Raw genomic sequence first — 20,598 nt, 5'->3', positions numbered from 1 at the left:
GAGACACTGCTGGCTTTTGGCACAGTATATGAGCCCCCTGACTCTCACATGTTCCTTTAAAATGTAGATTAGGCTGGGGGGGCAAGAACATTTCAACCATGTGGAGTAAACACTACAAGGGTGCTGTGAACTGCTTGAGACGATGGGAGAGTGCTCTTTGGGATGAGATGTGCAAGGTGGTACTAGAGGGCTTTTGCAGCAAGGACCACAGCAAGCTGAGGGAGATTTTGCCGGGTTCTCTAACAGTGAGGTGCTTGGGTTGGATGGCTCCCTACTGGCGCGTTAAAGTATTAACCTTTCATCGTTTAGGCTCTGCCTCTTAATCAATGCCTTCATATGCCATCAGTACATGCCATGTCAGGCCTTGGGGGTACTGATAGTACCCTTAATAAAGATCAAGGTAAAACACCCTGCTGATTGAGTAAGCAGTGCTACACCACCTGGAGGCCTACCTGTACAGTTATAGAAAGGGGCAAGGCACTGAGATGTATGTGTGGTTTCTAAAGAATATAATTCAGTATTACATTTTCAGAGGTCCACCTGTCTGCCTTTCCTTCCTTGATGCCAGCAAGGCTTTCAACGGGGAATTAATGGAGGCTGTTTAACCCTAGAACTGTATCACTGGGTCTGGGCAGACCCACGCTGTCTCTACTTTTTGATATTCGAGCTCTTTTTCCAAAGTGATAGCAGTATGCAAGTTGTGGGTCTGGTTGCAGCCATTAGACACTCAGAGCTTGATGATGGGATATGCCATCTTCACTGTGCATGCTCTTGACACAAGGTAGGGGGTAGTGTGGGTCCGGTCGGACCCACAGATTCCATCTATGTGAATCTTACTCATGACACTTCATACAGAAAATATTATTATTATAGTGCTTGTGTAGCTACATGAAAATACGAGAGGTAGAGGTACTAATTCAAGTTTATATGTTTAGTAGGCTATTAAGCTTTCATCAAAGTCTTGTTATCATCTACATATCTGTAACTATTATATTTTTTTAGTTTTAGATAGAGAGGGAAATGGCGAGAAAAAACAATAGTGTGTCACACTGTACTGAGCAAAAAGACATCTCACAGATCTTAGCAGAGGACACCATCAATTTATGTGATGATGTCACTATCAAACCAATTTATTGTGAAAGTGAAGATACTGTTACCCAAGCTCAAATCACATCCATAGTGCCCACACCCACGGCCGCTGCCAGATGCCCTACTGATAAGGCCTCCTACCTCCCTGCTGACTGCCACGACGATGTGCCAAAAGTTGTAATTGGCATCGACGCATCATGAATGTTACTGTGACACCACACCACAGAAACACAACCAAGACTCAGTAGAAGAAAAGATAACAGAGTGCATATCACCTGTTGCCGGCCCTTTAGGCTTCTCTATGTCACCTCGCCATTTCAAACGCATATTGATGTTTACGGTGGTGCATTTTCTTCATGAATATAGATATTCTTTCAAAATACAAACTTTTATGCAAATATACATGTTACATGTATGCATGTGACTTTATAAATATAAAATATCCTAAATTAGAGGTAGAATACTTGGTCATATTCATGTGTTCCAGGCACCTCCCTTTTTTCTATGCATAAGGACTTGCCATCGTTCTTCATGAAGGCCATCCATCTAAGAAAGAGAAATTTTAGTTAAAATTTCTTTTCGTGTCAAAGGTGTCTCAAATATGTATTTAGGGAACCCTTCATGACAAGTGCACGATAGCTATAAAGTGAGAGGGATACTCGCTTTCGCGATAAAGCCAAGAGAAAAACGGCAAATATCCAACCTTCTAGACTACAATGTGTCTAGGCTGCACTAGAAAAAATGAAGTAATAACGCGTGGAACTGTCGAATGAAGCGATCGAGAAGGGCGATAGCAGCGCCTGGACACAGGTAGAGGAAGGTGCCGGAAGCCCCATGTCAGCCCGGTTCACACTGGCAAAGTTTCCCTATGTTGCGGCCCAAAGTTGAACGGAAAATGGATACCGGCACTCTTGGTGGATGGAAGTGACAGCCTTCCCGTGGTTCCGTAACGACGGTGATCTTTCTCCTGTTGTGGGAAACTCTTGTGGCCTTCTCACGTCAAAATTACAGTCATTATAATGTCTGACGAGTTGGTGTGGCCCAAAAGTGTAGTGAAATCCCTGTGCGATTTATAGAAGAGCATAGATGCCAGAAAAAGGCCAAAGGCTACCCATAAATGAGCCAAGAAGGCCAAATGCACCACAGAAAAGACCCAACAACGTCCTGCACGGTCCAAAAACACCGAATATACTCTAGCCCATGTTTTTTTTTACTCTACATAAATATAAACAACCAGAACGATCGCGTTTGTTGGATGTAAAACGATTATAGTATATTATTATATTTCAGTACTCAATACCCCACCAACATATGCCTGGCTTATTCATGAACACAGGTCACTATTGATAGGAGGCCTAAAATTACATCAGACACGTCAAAAAACAAGAAAACTCATGCCAAAAATCAGCCGTGGACCTGAGTCACAGGTGGTGTTTGTTAACACTAGCAAGTGCGAAACTGGCCGCAAGGTGTTCTGCCGCTTGCAGGAGCAAACTCAAGCATCGTGTGAACAAGTGGTCCAGCAAAGCAGGATGAAACTGCTAAGGAAACGGGAACAGGAGATACCGGCACCGAGGAGGCTTTGCCCTTGTGAACCACCGCCTTCCTCCCTGTGGACGCTCTTCCCCGCTCTGCTCAGCACGACTCCCCTACCAGACCGGCGCGCGGCGCCCACTTCTCTCCGTCTCACCGGGCGAGATGGGCGGCCGTGCTTGTGACGTATCCTAGCGCCCACGGGCTGCTTTTCGTCCCCGGAGGTGCGATTCCATGATCACCTCCCACACCGGTGCCCACTTCTTCCCGTCTCACCGGGCGAGATGGGCTGCCAGGCTCGCGACGAATCCTTGGCGCCCACTGGCTGCCTTTCGTCCCAGGTGGCGCAGGTCCTTGACCCTCTCCCGAACCGGCGTCCACTTCTCCCCACCTCACCGGGTGGGATGGGCGGCCGAGTTTGTGACGAGTGGTTAGCGTCCATTTTGTTCGCTTACCTCCCTGGAGACCGGTACCCTCTCTCCCGCGTTACGGGTGTACGGAACGACTGTGTTGTGACCCCCGCTCCCCGTATCATACCCCCGCTGAGTTCGCGGGCGCGGCGACCTGCCGTGTTCGATACGTGCGTCGACTCAAGTCTACCTCTCACGTTCCTCTTTGTCACACTTGTCATTCGCTACCCTTTCTGAGGCTATGGCGACTACAGAGAAGGATTTGGCCTCTCTCTCCTTTTGTCGACACGCTTAGCTCTGGCCGACTAATGGGGGGGAGCGCCTCAACTTACGTCGTGAGGCGGTTCGCTCCGCCTCCTACGCCGCTAGCTAAGAATGAACACCTCGTTCACCGTCCCCAAACCATTGGTCTTACTCTTACCAGCTTGGTACCTATAAAGGGGGGCTTTTCCACTCTGCCCTGTGTCAGCCTTGAAGATACGCATAGCATCCTCTGCGGCTCGCGATCAGCATCGCTTGTTCTGTGACTCCGCATCTGCATTACCTTTGACCACAAGGAGGACTGCAGACATTCTGAGGATAGTGACTGCGCAAGGGGTGGGTCTAGCCTCCGCGCGACAAAATCCTAACAACCTTTCGTAAATATGCCGCCGGGCCGCATATTCACGAGAAGTCGCACACATTTTCAGCCCCGCCCTGCCCTCCTCTCTGATTCGCCGGCTGGCTCTCAAGCTCCGCCCCCCTCCTCTGCGCCTCTGCCTCGCCTGTCAGTGTCACACATCACCACCCCTCAATCACTGAGTGACCTAAGGCCTATTTCTATCACCCCCATTCCCAGCCTCCTGTGTGAAGCCTTCATTTTCAAGTGGACTTACACTCACCTTGCTCCCCTTATAGACCCACAACAGTACGGCAATTTCAAGTCAACCTCCACCACACACTGCCTAATTAATCTCCTGGACTTTGCCTACAGAAATCTTGAAAAACGCAAAACATCAGTTTCTCTCGCTTTCATTGATTTCCGAAAGGCTTTTGACCTAGTCCACCATACCACAGTCATCAACAAAGCAATAAACCTAGGGCTTCACCCTAACCTGGTCTCCTGGCTGGCTGATTTCCTGCACCAGCGTAGACAGGTGGTGAGATTTCAGGGAGTGGCCTCCCCTCCTCTACGCCTTACTTGCGGGGTGCCTCAGTGGTCCAAAATGGGCCCTTTGTGCTTCCTTATTCTAATTAATGACGCCCTGACTCACACACCCCACCGCTGGTAGTACGTGGACGACACCACAGTGGGAGTAACAGTCGACAACAGCAACCCAGATTATTCCCACCTCCAGGAAACACTACACAACCTACACACATGGACAACACAAAATATGGTCACCATCAACGACACCAAAACTACACTCCTACACATCAACACCTCCTCTGCCCCTGTTGCCTCCCCTGTGGTGTCCATCAACGACACTCCCCTCCAGGTAGTTACATCTGCAAAACTACTTGGAGTCACCTTGGACAACAAGCTCACATGGAAGGAGCACGTCTCCCAGCTCACCAGATCTGTCACCTATAAGTTGTACCTGCTGAGGAGACTCAAAACGCTGGGGGCTCCTGAGTGTGCGCTGGTGAGCGTGTACTCTTCGTTCATCCTCCCCAAACTGACATACGCGTCCCCAGCGTGGTCTTCCCCCATCAACATCACGCAGCGCCGCCAACTTGAACGAGTCCAGACGCGAGCCTGCAAAATCATCCTGGGCCCTCACTACACCAGCTACCAGGACGCCCTCGACTCCCTCCATCTCACCAGCCTACAACACCGTCACGAGACCCTACTACACCGGTTCGCAACCAAGCTTCTCAACCAGCCCAGACACAGACACATCCTCCCACCCGCAGTGAACCGCCCTCATCACTCAGTGAGACACCACAACATTATTGTCCCGAAACGGGCACGGACTGACCGCTATAAGAACAGCGCCGTGCCCATGAAGGTCAAGTATATCAACAATGCAAATTAAGAGCAGCACTGTTTGTATGTTTTGTAAATATTTTTCATTAGTACTTATTGTTGTTGTTGTTATTATTATTATTATTATTATTATTATTATTATTATTATTATTATTATTATTATTATTATTATTATTATTATTATTATTATTATTATTATTATTGTTATTATTATTATTTTTATTATTATTATTTTTATTATTATTATTATTATGATGATTATTATTATTATTATGAATATTATTATGATTATGATTACTATTATTATTATTATTATTATTATTATTATTATTATTATTATTATTATTATTATTATTATTATTATTATTATTATTATTATTATTATTATTATTATTATTATTATTATTATTATTATTATTATTATTATTATTATCATGATTATTATTATCATCTTTACTATGATTATTGCTATTATTGTTATTTCTATTTTCCTTTTTATTTTCAATCATACTACTTTGTTCATTTGTCTCATTCATTTCATTTCATCTTCCATTGATGTATATTTTCAGCTCTAGGGCTGCCTGGTACTTCATGCAATAAACCGTTTATTATTATTATTATTATTATTATTATTACACACACACACTCTCTCTCTCTCTCTCTCTCTCTCTCTCTCTCTCTCTCTCTCTCTCTCTCTCTCTCTCTCTCTCTCTCTCTCTCTCTCTCTCTCTCTCTCTCTCTCTCTCTCTCTCTCTCTCTCTCTCTCTCTCTCTCTCTCTCTCTCTCTCTCTCTCTCTCTCTCTCTCTCTCTCTCTCTCTCTCTCTCTCTCTCTCTCTCTCTCTCTCTCTCTCTCTCTCTCTCTCTCTCTCTCTCTCTCTCTCTCTCTCTCCGGCGGCATATGCAAACACCAAGTGGCTTGCGCCGAGAGGGACCTCGTCAAACTCCCTCAAGTCCTCCTCGACTCAGCGGAGCGACGCCGATGGCTGGCATGCATAGCCGTAGGGGAAAAGGCACCACCCCTGGAGTTCTTCGCGGAGTTTGGCAAAGGAACACCATTGCCATCAGAGAGCACGGTGCCAATCCCTGACACCGGCGTTACCAAAGAGTGTGATGGAAAATCAAAAATATTTGATAATGCAGGCAGCGCGTACTGTGATGGGGAATCCTTGGTGGGCACGGACGTCGAGAGCTTAATAAGCGAGCTTCGTAACTGCATAGAAAAGTATGCAGACACGGAAACTCCGTCCGTGCTCGGCTCCTTTAAAAGCAAGTACGAGCAGTCCGCTCATCAAATGCCCTTAATAGTTTTAGTTTAGAGAGAGAGAGAGAGAGAGAGAGAGAGAGAGAGAGAGAGAGAGAGAGAGAGAGAGAGAGAGAGAGAGAGAGAGAGTGTGTGTGTGTGTGTGTGTGTGACACTGCTCTCAATCTAATAGCTTGAGAGCCAGCCGGCGAATCAGAGAGGAGGGCGGCGCGGGGCTGAAAAAGTGTGCGACTTCTCGTGTCCGTTCATCCGCCCTATAGGTAAGGTCTGCCTTGTTGCTCGTGTTCCCCTACCCCCCCCAAATATCAGTAAATTCTCATTCTTTCCCTTGTGTTAATATATTATTATATACCTACATATCCAGTGTGTTAAGTAGTTAAACGAGTCTCCGTTCATCCGCCCTATAGGCACACACATACACTTCCCCTCCATTTCCCCAAACGTCTCACCCAAGTATTACTAATATGTAGTCGCGTTCTTGTTACCCTTGTGTGGCAGCCATAGGCTCGACAAGGGAAGTTTGTTAGGGTGTAAGGTTCTCAGTAGTAACTCTTTATATTTTTTTGTAATTTCACAAGGCCGGCCTAGGCTCTAGAACAAACAATTAAATCTTACCTTTATAACAAATGTCTCAGTAAAATCCCCCTTGTAATGATATTATTCTGGTTATCACTGTCCCTCATTTAATCTTAAGTTTACGAGTTGATCAGCCGGACGACACACAAGGAAATCCATACCTTCACGTCCTCCTCCCTCTTAAGAGTTACACGCTACCGCAAGGAATTTATTGTTCAGTTCCTCACTCCCGGCGTGTTTGAGTGTAGTGGAATTAGTCTCATTTTCTCCCCATTGAGCAGGGGGTTTCGACCCTCCATCGTGGGGGGGTGGCAGCCGACCTTTTGGTCAGTCACACTCAAACACGCGGGTTAATTTATTCTCGTCAACTTAATCAGTCAACGTTTTATAAAAAATTCAGTCTAATTCAGTAAAAAAGAGAGTTAAGAGCGCCCCCTAAGATCCCGGGGCACTACACTTAGATCATGGTCTGGACCACAGGGCACGTAAATCTGTGTAAATCGATGGAAATCTCTTGTTTCTTTATTTTTCTACTACTACTTTTACTCTTACTACTACTACTACTACTACTACTACTACTACTACTACTACTGCTACTGCTACTGCTGCTGCTACTGCTACTGCTACTACTACTACTACTACTACTACTACTACTACTACTAATAATAATAATAATAATAATAATAATAATAATAATAATATTATTATTATTATTATTATTATTATTATTATTATTATTATTATTATTATTATTATTATTATTATTATTATTATTATTATTATTATTATTATTATTATTATTATTATTATTATTATTATTATTATTATTATTATTATTATTATTATTAATGATAATTATAATTATAATTATAATTATAATAATAAGTTATTAGAGGGGAAAAAAGATAGCTCATGAATTCAACATAAAAGTTTGCATGATAAAAGCCACACGCACACATGTTTTTGGGCGGTGATTTAGGCAGGCTAATGGGGAAGCTGAATAATATACAAAAGCTTGCAGCATGCGGCTCTAGTGAGAAAAAGAATATAGAAGATGCTAGAAGTTTAATTCAAGGGACGGAGGAAATAGAGATAAAAGATGTTTCAGTTTGCCTCTCAAAGGGGAAAAAAAAAGATTGATGATACCGGCAAACTCCTGCCGTGCCCTACTCATTCGTCGTTTATCACTGCACTCCACACAGCCTCATTCGAAGCTTTCCGAAGATAAGCTCCCTGATAACACTGCACTACATTATACAAAAAAGGCTAATATTTATTTTACTTATAATGCTTCCTCTATCGCTCTCCTGAAGTACTATATTGTGATTCCACTCAAGTACGACCCCTTACACAAGCTACATGTATCCATGTACTGGTTGAAGGACGACCTTCAAAAAGATACGTACACTCCATGATACTGAAAATTGACTGACTCATTTTCAGGATATGTTTATAGTCCGAGAGCTAGCTACGGGTGATTTTACCCCAACGAGCCCAGAAGATATAATGCTCTAACTTGGTTAAGTTTATCACCGACAATTGAAAAAGGTTTGTCAGCTGCTTCAACTCGGGTGGGTGTTGCCCCCAGGGGGTGCCAAAATACCCCTTTTTGAGGTTGATTTTACTTTTCAAACTATACACTTCAAACTTTGTATATAAAACTATGTATTTATTCTTAATAATATGGTGATATAACTCACAGAATATTTAAGGGGGATGAAGGGGTCAGCTGCCCTTAAAAAGACCCTAAAAGTGTTGGATTTTACCCCAAAAGCTACACGAATCATATTCACTCAGTATAATGATAAAATGCAGTAGATATGAATCTACTAATAACTGACACTATTTCTCGGTGGTAAAAGGGGGTCAGCTGCCCTCCAAATTTAGTCTGATTTTGGCCCTTGGGGTAAAATGTCTTACCCCAAGAGCTACACATGCCAAAATGCAGTAGCACAGAGTTAATCTGTCCAAATTGATAATGAGACTAAAACTGACAACATTATCAGGTGGTAAGATGTGGTCAGCTGACCTCCAATTTGCCCTTGGAGGTCAGCTGACCATCTTACCACCTGTATTTAAGGTGAGACGCGTCCTCCCGTTCACATTATTCAGTTATTGCTGGCGATTACGAATCCAACATGTGATCAGACCGTGCTGGTGAATTACACACACACACACAAACACACACACACACACACACACACACACATGGGTCTGTGTGTGTGTGTGTGTGTGTGTGTGTGTGTGTGTGTGTGTGTGTGTGTGTGTGTGTGTGTGTGTGTGTGTGTGTGTGTGTGTGTGTGTGTGTGTGTGTGTGTGTGTGTGTGTGTGTGTGTGTGTGTGTGTGTGTGTGTGTGTGTGTGCGCACGTGTGTGTGTGTGTGTGTGTGTGTGTGTGTGTGTGTGTGTGTGTGTGTGTGTGCGCGCACGTGTGTGTGTGTGTGTGTGTGTGTAATTCACCACCACGGTCTGATCACATGTTGGATTCGTCTTGCTGGCCTCCTAAGTGAAATAACTGAATAATTTGAACGGGAGGACGCGTCTCTTCTTAAATACAGGTGGCTAAACCTACCCTAAAAATGAGTGAATTTAATACCTAGCTGCTCATCACACACATTACAACAAAATTCGTTGCCCAACAAACTCTTGTTGATAGATGATAGATGCGTACACACACACACACACACACACACACACACGTTTGTTGAGCAATGAATTTTGTTGTTATGTGTGTGATGTGCAGCTAGGTATTAAATTCACTCATTTTCTGGGTAGGTTTAGCCACCTGTATGTAAGTAGAGACGCGTCCTCCCGTTCAAATTATTCAGTTATTCCACTTAGGGAGGGTACGTGCTAGCGATTACGAATCCAACATGTGATCAGACCGTGGTGGTGAATTACACACACACACACACACACACACACACACACACACAGACCCATGTGTGTGTGTGTGTGTGTGTGTGTGTGTGAGTTAACCCCCGTTCACACTGTGCCGACTCTGGACCACGACAACCCAGCGACTTTTCCATTTGACAAGTTGGTTCCCACGCTACAAGTTTTGTTAGGGTGTTGGTGTCTCGCCGACTGTCTGGGACATTCGGCCAACTAGTTGCCAGCATGTCGTGCTAACCCTCACGACTCCAGATTCCCGTCACGACGTCGGCGCAGCATTCGGCAACAGTCTCAAGACCTCTTTCAAGACATGCCCGACCCTTTCATATCAACACCCAAGACCTCGTGTGCCCTAGAGTCGTGGGTAGTCGTGGCCCAGAGTCGGAGCAATGTGAACGGGGCTTTAGGGTACACGAGGTCTTGGGTGTTGATGTGAAAGGGTCGGGCATGTTTTAAAAGAGGTCTTGAGATTGTTGCCGAATGCTGCGCCGACATCGTGACGGGAATCTGGAGTCGTGAGGGTTAGTACGACATGCTGGCAACTACTATCCATATCAGACCCTATGACATACCGTTTTTCGGAAATATCTTTCAAACGAAGACTCGGATCAGCATGGGACTTTGACACAGATTGCTTCACACACTCCGCTAATTTTTGACGCTATTGTGCATTGTCAGATGCAGTTAATTACGGCGTTTACTCCTGACTGTGATGGCAATACCTGCGTGAGCCACTTACACATTCGAACAGGTGAGGCGTGACGTATTTGTGACGTGTATCCATCACCTACCTCCACCCCTGGCTTCCCCTACTCCCATCCCTCCCTTTCCTTCCCTCCTACCCTCCTCATTCTCCCCCGCACCCTCTCCCCCCGCCCTCTTTCTCCCCCATACCGGCCCCCCCCCCCTCTCTCTCTCTCTCTCTCTCTCTCTCTCTCTCGGTGTACATGCGATGTGAAGCTTTGCACACATATGACTTGTCTATAATGGCGGATAACTCGAAAGTATATGCCAAGTATGGTCTGGTGTTTTATGCACACGACCCTGATTCCTGTTCCAGCGTAACTGGATGTTGCTTAAGTGTTGTATGAGGTTTGTTTGGCAATTATACAACCATTGAAAGTTGTACGAGTATATGACCCTCCTTCCCACAGGTTACGTTGAGCGTATGATGGGATGAAGTACGTAGCTAACGCTTGATCATTTATAGGAAATCGCGAAAGAGACGGAAAGGAATAAGGATGGAATTGAAGCGGGAATTCATTGCAGAGTAAAAACGTGAAACGAAACTGGAGAAATATATGAAAATTTTCTTCTGATATTAGAAAAAAACTGCTATACGAGATGTGTTCATGTAGATAGCTATGTTAAAAAGTCATAGCACACAAAAATAGACAGCGAGTATATGATGGGTGAATTAATAATGTAAATAACTGACCACATATGTTAATTCAAAATTCATCACCATCGACAAACAGGTCATCCTCGTCATCACTGTTGTTGCTGATGCAGACTTCATATAATTTATATATATCTGCCATTAATTCAAGTCATACGTGTGCATGCATTCATATTTCGTGTACATCGCAAGTGAGTGAGAGAGAGAGAGAGAGGGGGGGGGGCAGGTATGGGGGAGAAAGAGGGCGGGGGAGAGGGTGCGGGGGAGAAGGAGGAGGGTAGGAGGGAGGGAAAGGGAGGGATGGGAGTAGGGGAAGCCAGGGGTGGAGGTAGGTGGTGGATACACGTCACAAATACGTCACGCCTCACCTGTTCGAATGTGTAAGTGGCTCACGCAGGTTTTGCCATCACAGTCAAGAATAAACGCCGTAATTAACCGCATCTGGCATTGCACTATAGCGTCAAAAATTAGCGGAGTGTTTGAAACAATCTGTGCCAAACCCCCATGCCGATCCGAGTCTTCGTTTGAAAGATATTTGCGAAAAACGGTATGTCATAGGGTTTGATATGGATAGTAGTTGGCCGAATGTCCCAGACAGTCGGCAAGACACCAAGACCCCAATAAAACCTCCCCCCCTTCTTGGAGCGTGGGAACCAACTTGTCAAATGAATAAGTCGCTGGGTTGTCGTGGCCCAGAGTCGGCACAGTGTGAACGGGGCTCAAGGGCCGCTTTCACAGTCACGTTTGTTTGTTTTGATCGTTACCAATGAGCAGCGATCACCGCTACCATTGACAGGAAATCCGCTTTCACAGTCGTCTTTCGCGGCGCTGTTTGTTTGCATCAGTACCAGAGATTGGAACCTCTGGTAACGGAGCTCTGGTAGCCGCGGGGGCTCCCCAGTGGAGCTTACCAATAACAGTAATTAGTAAATAGTACAAATTCTTGCTCTCAAATGGTTATATTATTTATTTAATTAAATAGATGTGAAAACATATTAAACAATACAGCAACACGTTGCACGGCTTCAATAGTAAGATGAGAAAAAATTAGAAGAATTAGAATGACATACTCAACTCACCTGCTGACCAGTAAACGTCCTGCTGAGAATTTCAATTTGATTGATTGATGGTTTATTGTAGCAAAAGTACACAATAAAGAAGAAGGGAGGACTTTAATTCTTGTCACCACTATTCACCTGGTATGTCTTCTTTGTCAAACTCGTATCATTCTAGTTAGCCTAATATGTAGCATAGGGTATATATATATATATATATATATATATATATATATATATATATATATATATATATATATATATATATATATATATATATATATATATATATATATATATATATATATATATATATATATATATATATATATATATATATATATATATATATATATATAATGAAATCAGACCTATTATGTAAAGAATAAATGTGAAGTCTGATAAATAAGTGTGAATAATGAATAAATGTAATTGATATAGGTGAAGAGTGTCTTGCTGACATCTTCTAACATAAGAGAACTTTAATTAATACTTCTCACCATTATTTCACCTTTTCCGCCTAGGAAATATAGGCCATCAGCAGATTTGAGGGGTGTATCAGCGAGACACTCCACATTTTTTCATCATATTTATTCTTTACAGTTACTCTTTAAATTTATTCTTCACGTTTACTTTTTGTACGTATATTTTTCATATTACTCCTTCACAATCCTCCGCTCAGCTGATGTAATGCTGACATTTCCCGCCGCTCCGGCATACCAACACTGCCAAATCACGCGCCTTCGTCTTGTCATGATCGTTACCAAGCTGGTAGTCGCTGATACCTCGAAAACAGCGACTGTGAAAGCGGATCGAGGCGATGGTAATGCCTGTTACCAGGGTGGTAGGGCCTTTGGTTAAGCTACAGTCACACTGACTCTATGACCTGCTAACGACCACCCGCGACCTCAAAATGCTGCGATTCACACCCACCGCTCCCTGACCATATTGGTGTCAAAGTAGTCGTGCGACCGAACGGCTGCCGGTGGTCGTTTAGTGTCCGTCCAGTGTCTGTCCAGTGGGTAGCCGGACGGCGACCATGGTAAGATTCACACCTTGACCTCACACCTGGAGTCAGGCAAGACGCTCACCATATGCCGACCGGTGACCGACAGGCAAGGACAGTACGTGTCTTGTCGCAATGAGGACGGTGACCTCCCTTATCGACCTGCAGCTGACGTGTTACAGTAATATCATCACCCAGTTATATTACACATTTTTCATTCTAATTTCTGTAAATTATATGTGAAAAAATAGTTTCTTATAAAAGTAATGAAAGTATTATGTGCTTCGCTGCAGCAAAAGACGGATATTTGTGCACCCCCCCCCCCCCCCGCCCCCTATGTGCCGCAGACATACACAAAATGCTCCAAACAATCTTGGTTTAACCTGTTGTTAGTATGTATGTTACATTATATTCCTTCTAATGCATTTCCATCACCCTGGGCAGAGCAGAAGTTGAAATTAACAATTCTTTTTGAAATGGATAAAAGCCAATAGCTCCACAGACTCTCATTGTTACTGCTGTGTGCATCATGTCCTGCAGTGATTTATTTTGGTTAGGCAGAGGTGACCCATACACATTTGCCCGTGTGTTTGACCTGTGGAGCAGGCTGGGTGGAGACGGAGCTTGGACGGGCTGAGGGGCGTGGGACGTCACTGCCCAGGAATGTACCTCATTTCCGGGCAAGGGTGGTTTGACCTACCACCTGTCGCCGCACAACTCGCCGTGTGGTGGAAGGCCGGACGTCGACCACGGCCAATGACAGATAAAAAGTGGATGGCGAACATCAGCGACCTCCAACTATCTGACGGCAACCAGACGGCGTCCGCTTGCCATCCGGTCGCCGTTCAACAGTTAATGGTCACCTATCGGCCACCGGTGGCAATCCACTTGCCGTCCAGACGCAGTCCATTCGGCCAGCGGACGGCAAGCTTTTTTACGACCGGCAGCGACCTGAGAGGTCGGCTGGAGGTTTTAGAGTATGACCTAAAACCTCCATCGGTCGCAGGGCAGACGGAGACACATGACGATCGCACGCACGACCAATCGTCGACCATGTGAGACCTCCCGCGACCTGCAGGTCGCTGGAGGTCGGCAGTAGGTCGAAGAGCCAGTGTGACTGGGCCTTAAAGGCCCAGTCACAGGTCTCACATGGTCGACGATTGGTATTGCGTGCGATCGTCATGTGTCTCCGTCAGCCCTACGACCGATGGAGGTTTTAGGTCATGCTCTAAAACCTCCAGCCGACCTCTCAGGTCGCTGGCGGTCGTAAAAAAGGTTGCCGTCCGGTGGCCGAATGGACTGCGTCTGGACGGCAAGCGGACTGCCACCGTTGGCCGATAGGTGACCATTAACTGTTGAACGGCGACCGGATGGCAAGCGGACGCCGTCTGGTTGCCGTCAGATAGTAGGAGGTCGCTGATGGTCGGCGTCCACTTTTTTTCTGTCATTGGCCGTGGTCGACGTCCGGCCTTCCACCACACAGCGAGTTGTGCGGCGACTGATGATAGATCAAACCCAGGGATCAAACCACCCGTGCCCGGAAATGAGGTACATTCCTGAGCAGTGACGTCCCACGCCCCTCAGCCCGCCCAAGCTCCGTCCCAACTCAACCTGCTCCACAGGTCAAGCACAGCGCCAAATGTGTATGGGTCACCTATGCCTAACCAAAATAAATTATTGTAGGACATGATGTGCACAGCAGTAACAATGAGAGGCTAATGGCTTTTATCCATTTAAAAAAGAACTGTTAATTTCATCTTCTGCTCTGCCCAGGGTGATGGAAATGCTTTAGAACGAATATAATGTCACATACATACTAACAACAGGTTAAACCAAGATTGCTTGGAGCATTTTTTGCATGTCTGTGGCACATAGGGGACGGGGTCACAAATATCCGTCTTTTGCTGCAGTGAAGCACAGAATACTTTCATTGCCTTTATAAGTAACTATTTTTTTTACAAATACTTTACAGAAATAAGAATGAGAAATGTGTAATATAACTGGGTGAAAATATTATATACTATAACACGTCAGCAGCAAGTCTTTAAGGAGGTCGCCGTCCTCATTGCGACAGGACGCGTACTGGTATTTACCTGTCGGTCACCGGTCGGCGTATGGTGGGCGTCTTGGCCTGACTCCAGGTGTGAGGTGAAGGTGTGAATCTTACCATGGTCGCCGTCCGGCCACCCACTGAGCGGACACTGGACGGACACTAAACGACCACCGGTAGCCAGAGTCATGGATAAACACTGCAGACAGACACTTTCTCCCAGAATTAGAGACTGAAGGGTATAAGTTATTCCACCAAGATCGAATAGGCAGGAAGGGGGGTGGGGTCGCACTCTTCGTCAGGGACAATCTTAAGTGTTTCATTAACAACTCATCAAGGAAGATAGCAATACAGAATCACTCTGGGTAGAAACAATAGGTAGGAAGGAGAAGCTTGTCATCGGAGTACTTTACAGACCGCCCAACCTTACCAGGGACAGTAGCCAACCCCTTTTACAAGAAATTAGTAGGGCGTCAAGATATAGGAGTGTGTATGTAATTGGGGATTTCAATTATAGGAACATAGAGTGGGATACTTTATCCGGAGACCAAGAGGCACAGGATTTGTTAGATGTGATACAGGATAGTTTCCTTAAGCAGTTAATTAGAACACCAACGAGGGAAGAAAATATTTTGGATTTGTTGTTAACTAATAGAGGACATAATAAGCAACATTGAGGTTGGGGATTCATTAGGTAACAGTGATCATAAGGAAATTAGATTTAATATTAAATGGGAGGATAGAGTCAGCAGTAACAACACATTAATACCTGACTTCAGGAAGGCAGACTACGAGGGGTTAAGAAAACAGCTGCAGAGGCTTAGGGGAGTGAGATCAGAAGTAGGTCAGGACCCAGAGCAGGGAGGGGCGTTAATCTCTGGTGAGGTCACTAGTCAGGTCAGTAGCTTGGAGGGTGAGTACAATAGTTTGGTCAGGGAGATTAAACTAGGACAGAAACAGTTTATACCTCACAGGGAAGTCAGGTCAACATTTAATTACCCGCGATGGATGACAGACAGGCTAAAAACTGAAATAGGAAGGAAAAGAGGACTATGTGTTAGAATTAAAAGGGGGGAAACTCACCTAAGGGATAGTTACAACGATTTAGCTGGAGCAGTAAAGAAAAACACACGTATGGCAAAACGTAATTATGAGATTAGAATTGCCAGGGAAGCAAAGACCAATCCAAAGGGCTTCTTTCAGCTTTATAAGACCAAGGTTAGGGATAAGATAGGGCCGCTTAAGTCAGGAGAATCACTGATAAACTTATCACTTATAAAGGCAATGAAAGTATTCTGTGCTTCACTGCAGCAAAAGACGGATATTTGTGACCCCGTCCCCTATGTGCCACAGACATGCAAAAAATGCTCCAAGCAATCTTGGTTTAACCTGTTGTTAGTATGTATGTGACATTATATTCGTTCTAAAGCATTTCCATCACCCTGGGCAGAGCAGATGATGAGGAAATGAGCGAGGAGTTAAATAGATATTTCTTAACTGTATTTACCAAAGAAAGATTAGATGATATACCTCAGGGAGAACAGATCTACAGGGGAGAAGAGGTAGAAGAATTAACCGACATCAACATAAGTAGGGAGCTCGTGATTATACAGATAGATAGACTTAAAGTCACTAAGGCGCCAGGGCCAGATGAACTTTTCCCCAGGGTAATAAAGGAATGTGAAACTGAAATAAGTGGGCAGTTAACACAAGTATTTAGGAAGTCACTAGACACAGGGGTGGTGCCTGTTTCATGGAGGCAGGCACACATTATTCCAATATTTAAGAAGGGAGACAAATCTTCTATGGAGAACTATAGGCCGATTAGTTTGACGTCAGTTAGAGGTAAAATGACTGAGTCAATAATAGCTGATAGTATTAGGGACCATATTGACAGACATAATTTAATTCACGACTCACAGCATGGGTTTATTAAAGGAAAGTCGGGCCTCACTAGTCTTTTATCCTTTTACAATAGAGTATACGAGGCAGCTGACGATGATAAGAGCTATGATGTGGTTTATCTTGATTTTAGTAAGGCCTTCGATAAGATACCTCACCAGAGACTGTTAAATAAAGTCAGGGCTCATGGGATAAGAGGAAAGGTATTTGATTGAATTAAGGCGTGGATTAGCGACAGGAAACAGAGGGTTACCATTAACGGTAAAAAATCCGAATGGGGTAATGTTACCAGTGGGGTTCCTCAAGGTTCAGTTTTAGGCCCGCTTTTATTCATTATCTACATCAATGACATAGACAATGGGATAACTAGTGACATAGGTAAATTTGCAGATGACACCAAAATAGGACGCACTATTAGGACAGGGGAGGATGCTAGAGCACTGCAGGAGGATCTCAACAAACTGTCAGCTTGGTCAGAGAAATGGCAGATGAATTTTAACATTACCAAGTGTAGCGTACTTAGTGTAGGAACACGCAACCCATTACTCGGGTATAGTTTAGACTCCACAGCGATAGGTAGGTCTGAGTGTGAAAGGGATTTGGGAGTGTTAGTGAACTCTGACCTAAAACTAAGGAAGCAATGTATTAGTGCGAGGAATAGGGCTAACAGGGTATTAGGCTTTATTAACAGGACGGTAACCAACAGGAGTGCAGAGGTCACCCTCAGACTCTATTTAGCGTTAGTTAGGCCACACTTAGATTATGCTGTCCAGTTTTGGTGCCCACACTACAGAATGGACATCAACCTGCTAGAATCAGTTCAGAGGAGGATGACCAAGATGATTCAGAGGCTGAGGAACCTCCTATATCAAAATAGGCTGAAACATCTAAACTTACATTCACTAGAAAGACGAAGAGTGCGGGAAGATCTGATAGAAGTATTCAAATGGGTCAAGGGTTACAACAAAGGCGATATAAGTAAAGTACTGAGAATTAGCCAGCAGGATAGAACTCGCAGTAATGGATTGAAATTAGCAAAGTATAGATTTAGGAGAGATATAGGCAAGCATTGGTTTAGTAATAGGGTGGTGGGGGAATGGAATAGACTCAGCAATCACATAGTTAGTGCAGGGACGATAGCTTGTTTTAAGAGTAGACTGGATAGCTACATGGACGAGGACGACAGGTGGCAGTGAGGTGTGGGTGCAGTAAGGTGGCAGGGTACTGGTGCGTGCCTAGTACCGCCGGTATAACGAGGATCATGCCTCTATCTGTAACCCCTGAAACTACACCTCACCCATCGTGAGTAGTGGGGGGGATTCTGGAGCTGCCCTGTGTAGGTCACCCGGCCTCTTGCAGTTTCCCTATGTTCTTATGTAGCCGTTCGATCGCACTACTACTTTGCCACCTATGTGGTCGGGGAGCGGTGGGTGTGAATCGCAGCATTTTGAGGTCGCAGGTGGTCGTTAGCAGGTCGTAGAGTCAGTGTGACTGTAGTTTTAGGGTGCGTACCAGACGACTGTGAAAGCGGCCTTAGTCTGTTCCAAACCTCTATGTTTCTTTGCGGGAAGCTATATGTCTCAAGCATCTTCCTTTTCTCAAGTTCTCTTATCACCGCTATCTCAGTCATATGCAGTTCGTCCCCTGAATATCATCTACCTTGGCTAAGCAATATTCGTTTCCTCCAACAGGTTTAAAATAACTCCCCCCGTCATGCACGCCACCACACATTCCTGCCCGAACAGTTCCATCACCTCCATATAGTCACATGTTTCAAGGCCTCTAGAAATTGTTTTGATCATGTCAGTCAGCCTGAACCCCATAATTCAGTTGTTTGTAATTTCATGCAGTGTTTCCTGAACGATGCGCTGGGCGAGTTGCCGTGTGTATAGCGGTGGTATGCATAAAATCGAATCGGGTTAGTGTGCTGTTTCGTAATAATTATAAAGGAAGATTTTGCTCTCTCTCTCTCTCTCTCTCTCTCTCTCTCTCTCTCTCTCTCTCTCTCTCTCAAGTGGACCAAATGTCTCAGATGAGGTAACGAACAAATGATGACCAATTACTATTCACCCCTTTGATAGTTCTACTAATGCGCTTGTTATCTGACCCATATTTCTACGCACTCTTCCGCCCCATGCATATTGTAATTCCTTTTCATACATGCGTCCCGCCGAGCACCAGCCAATAAGAAGAGCCGGTAAGAATAATTTGTTCCGTATGCGGCAAAAGCGTCATTTGAACTTTTTTTTTATGGTTCAGCTTCCTATCACCAACTGTTTTTCCTCCTCCTCCTCCTCTTCCTTCTCCTCCTCCTCCTCGTCCAACTTCTCCTTCTCCTCCTCCTTCCCCCCTCCTCCTCCTCCTCCTCCTCCAACTTCTCCTACTCCTTCTCCTCCTCCTCCTCCTCTTCCTTCTCCTCCTCCTCCTCGTCCAACTTCTCCTCCTTCTCCTTCCCCCCTCCTCCTCCTCCTCCTCCAACTTCTCCTACTCCTTCCCCTTCTCCTCCTCCTCCTCCTCCTCCTCCTCTTCCTCCTCCTCCTTCTCCTACTCTTCCTCCTCCTCCTCCTCAACCCCCTTCTCCTTCTAATGGAACCGTTCTAGTATTATAAGTTGTCTTATGTAATAATATTGGTATTTAACAAGAATACATTAACAAGCAGTATGAAATAATAAGAAAAATGTAGAATATAAGAAAGTTTGGATACGTTTGCAAAGCACCAGAATGTCTCCTAACTGTTACCCTAAGATTTAAGTCCAAGGTAGTTCCATCGATATAGTAACACTACACAGCGATTAAACCATACGCGCCGTACTTGTCAATGAAGTAGGACAATATCCGAAATTATTACGGGAAACAAAACAACTCTGAGGTATAAAAAGTCGACCCAGATCAAGTAGGTATCATCGGGAGTGGTCGCATGGCCTCGGCACTATCGCGCCATTGGTCTTGTTACTAGGTTATAAGTTCATGTTTATCAATCAGTTCATCAGGAGGACGCACACCGGGGACCACCTTGTTCCTCCCACCCCGCCATGCCATTCTTACAGCAGGTGTGCGCCACTCCCGGGGAGGTATTATGCTGAGGCCCAGGGGGTGCTGCATGCCCATTGATGACTCCAGTGTCGTCATATTCCGTTTCCTCTCTGTGTCTCAGTTAAGGGGGTTTCTTCGATTCAAATCGTGGTGTGGGCTCAAATTTATCATTTTTAGGTTACCACGGTTTCACGTTCGTCTGGTCTCGGAGAGTTAAATGGCATGCCTGATGTACGATATTTTTTTTAATTTTAAAGGTTCCAGGCACTCAGTCGCTTTTAGAACAAAGAGCAGGTGGGTCATGCGTTTGTTTTCTTCAGGTTTATGTGAAATGTGGAACTGAGGTAAAACAGGAAAAGAAAAGGCTACAAAAGTCTGTGGAAATATCCCTTCCAAGGAGTAAAAGACCAAACACATGC

The 20,598-nt window shown here is 44.8% G+C and overlaps 1 protein-coding gene across 1 annotated transcript in view; it reads left to right on the top strand.

The window, feature by feature from the left end:
* The first annotated feature begins 6,411 nt into the window (after positions 1-6,411).
* LOC127005849 (beta-alanine transporter-like) overlaps positions 6,412-20,598 on the top strand; it is a 32,573-nt gene continuing 18,386 nt past the window's right edge. Inside the window, exon 1 of the mRNA XM_050875123.1 lies at positions 6,412-6,523. The gene's annotated coding sequence lies outside the window, so the exon portion shown is untranslated. The remainder of the gene's footprint in view (positions 6,524-20,598) is intronic.

Source organism: Eriocheir sinensis, chromosome 3 (assembly GCF_024679095.1).
Source record: "Eriocheir sinensis breed Jianghai 21 chromosome 3, ASM2467909v1, whole genome shotgun sequence".
Taxonomy (NCBI): Eukaryota; Metazoa; Arthropoda; class Malacostraca; order Decapoda; family Varunidae; genus Eriocheir; species Eriocheir sinensis.
The sequence above is the reverse complement of the archived record's forward strand: the minus strand, read 5'-3'. Positions and strand labels throughout refer to the sequence as shown.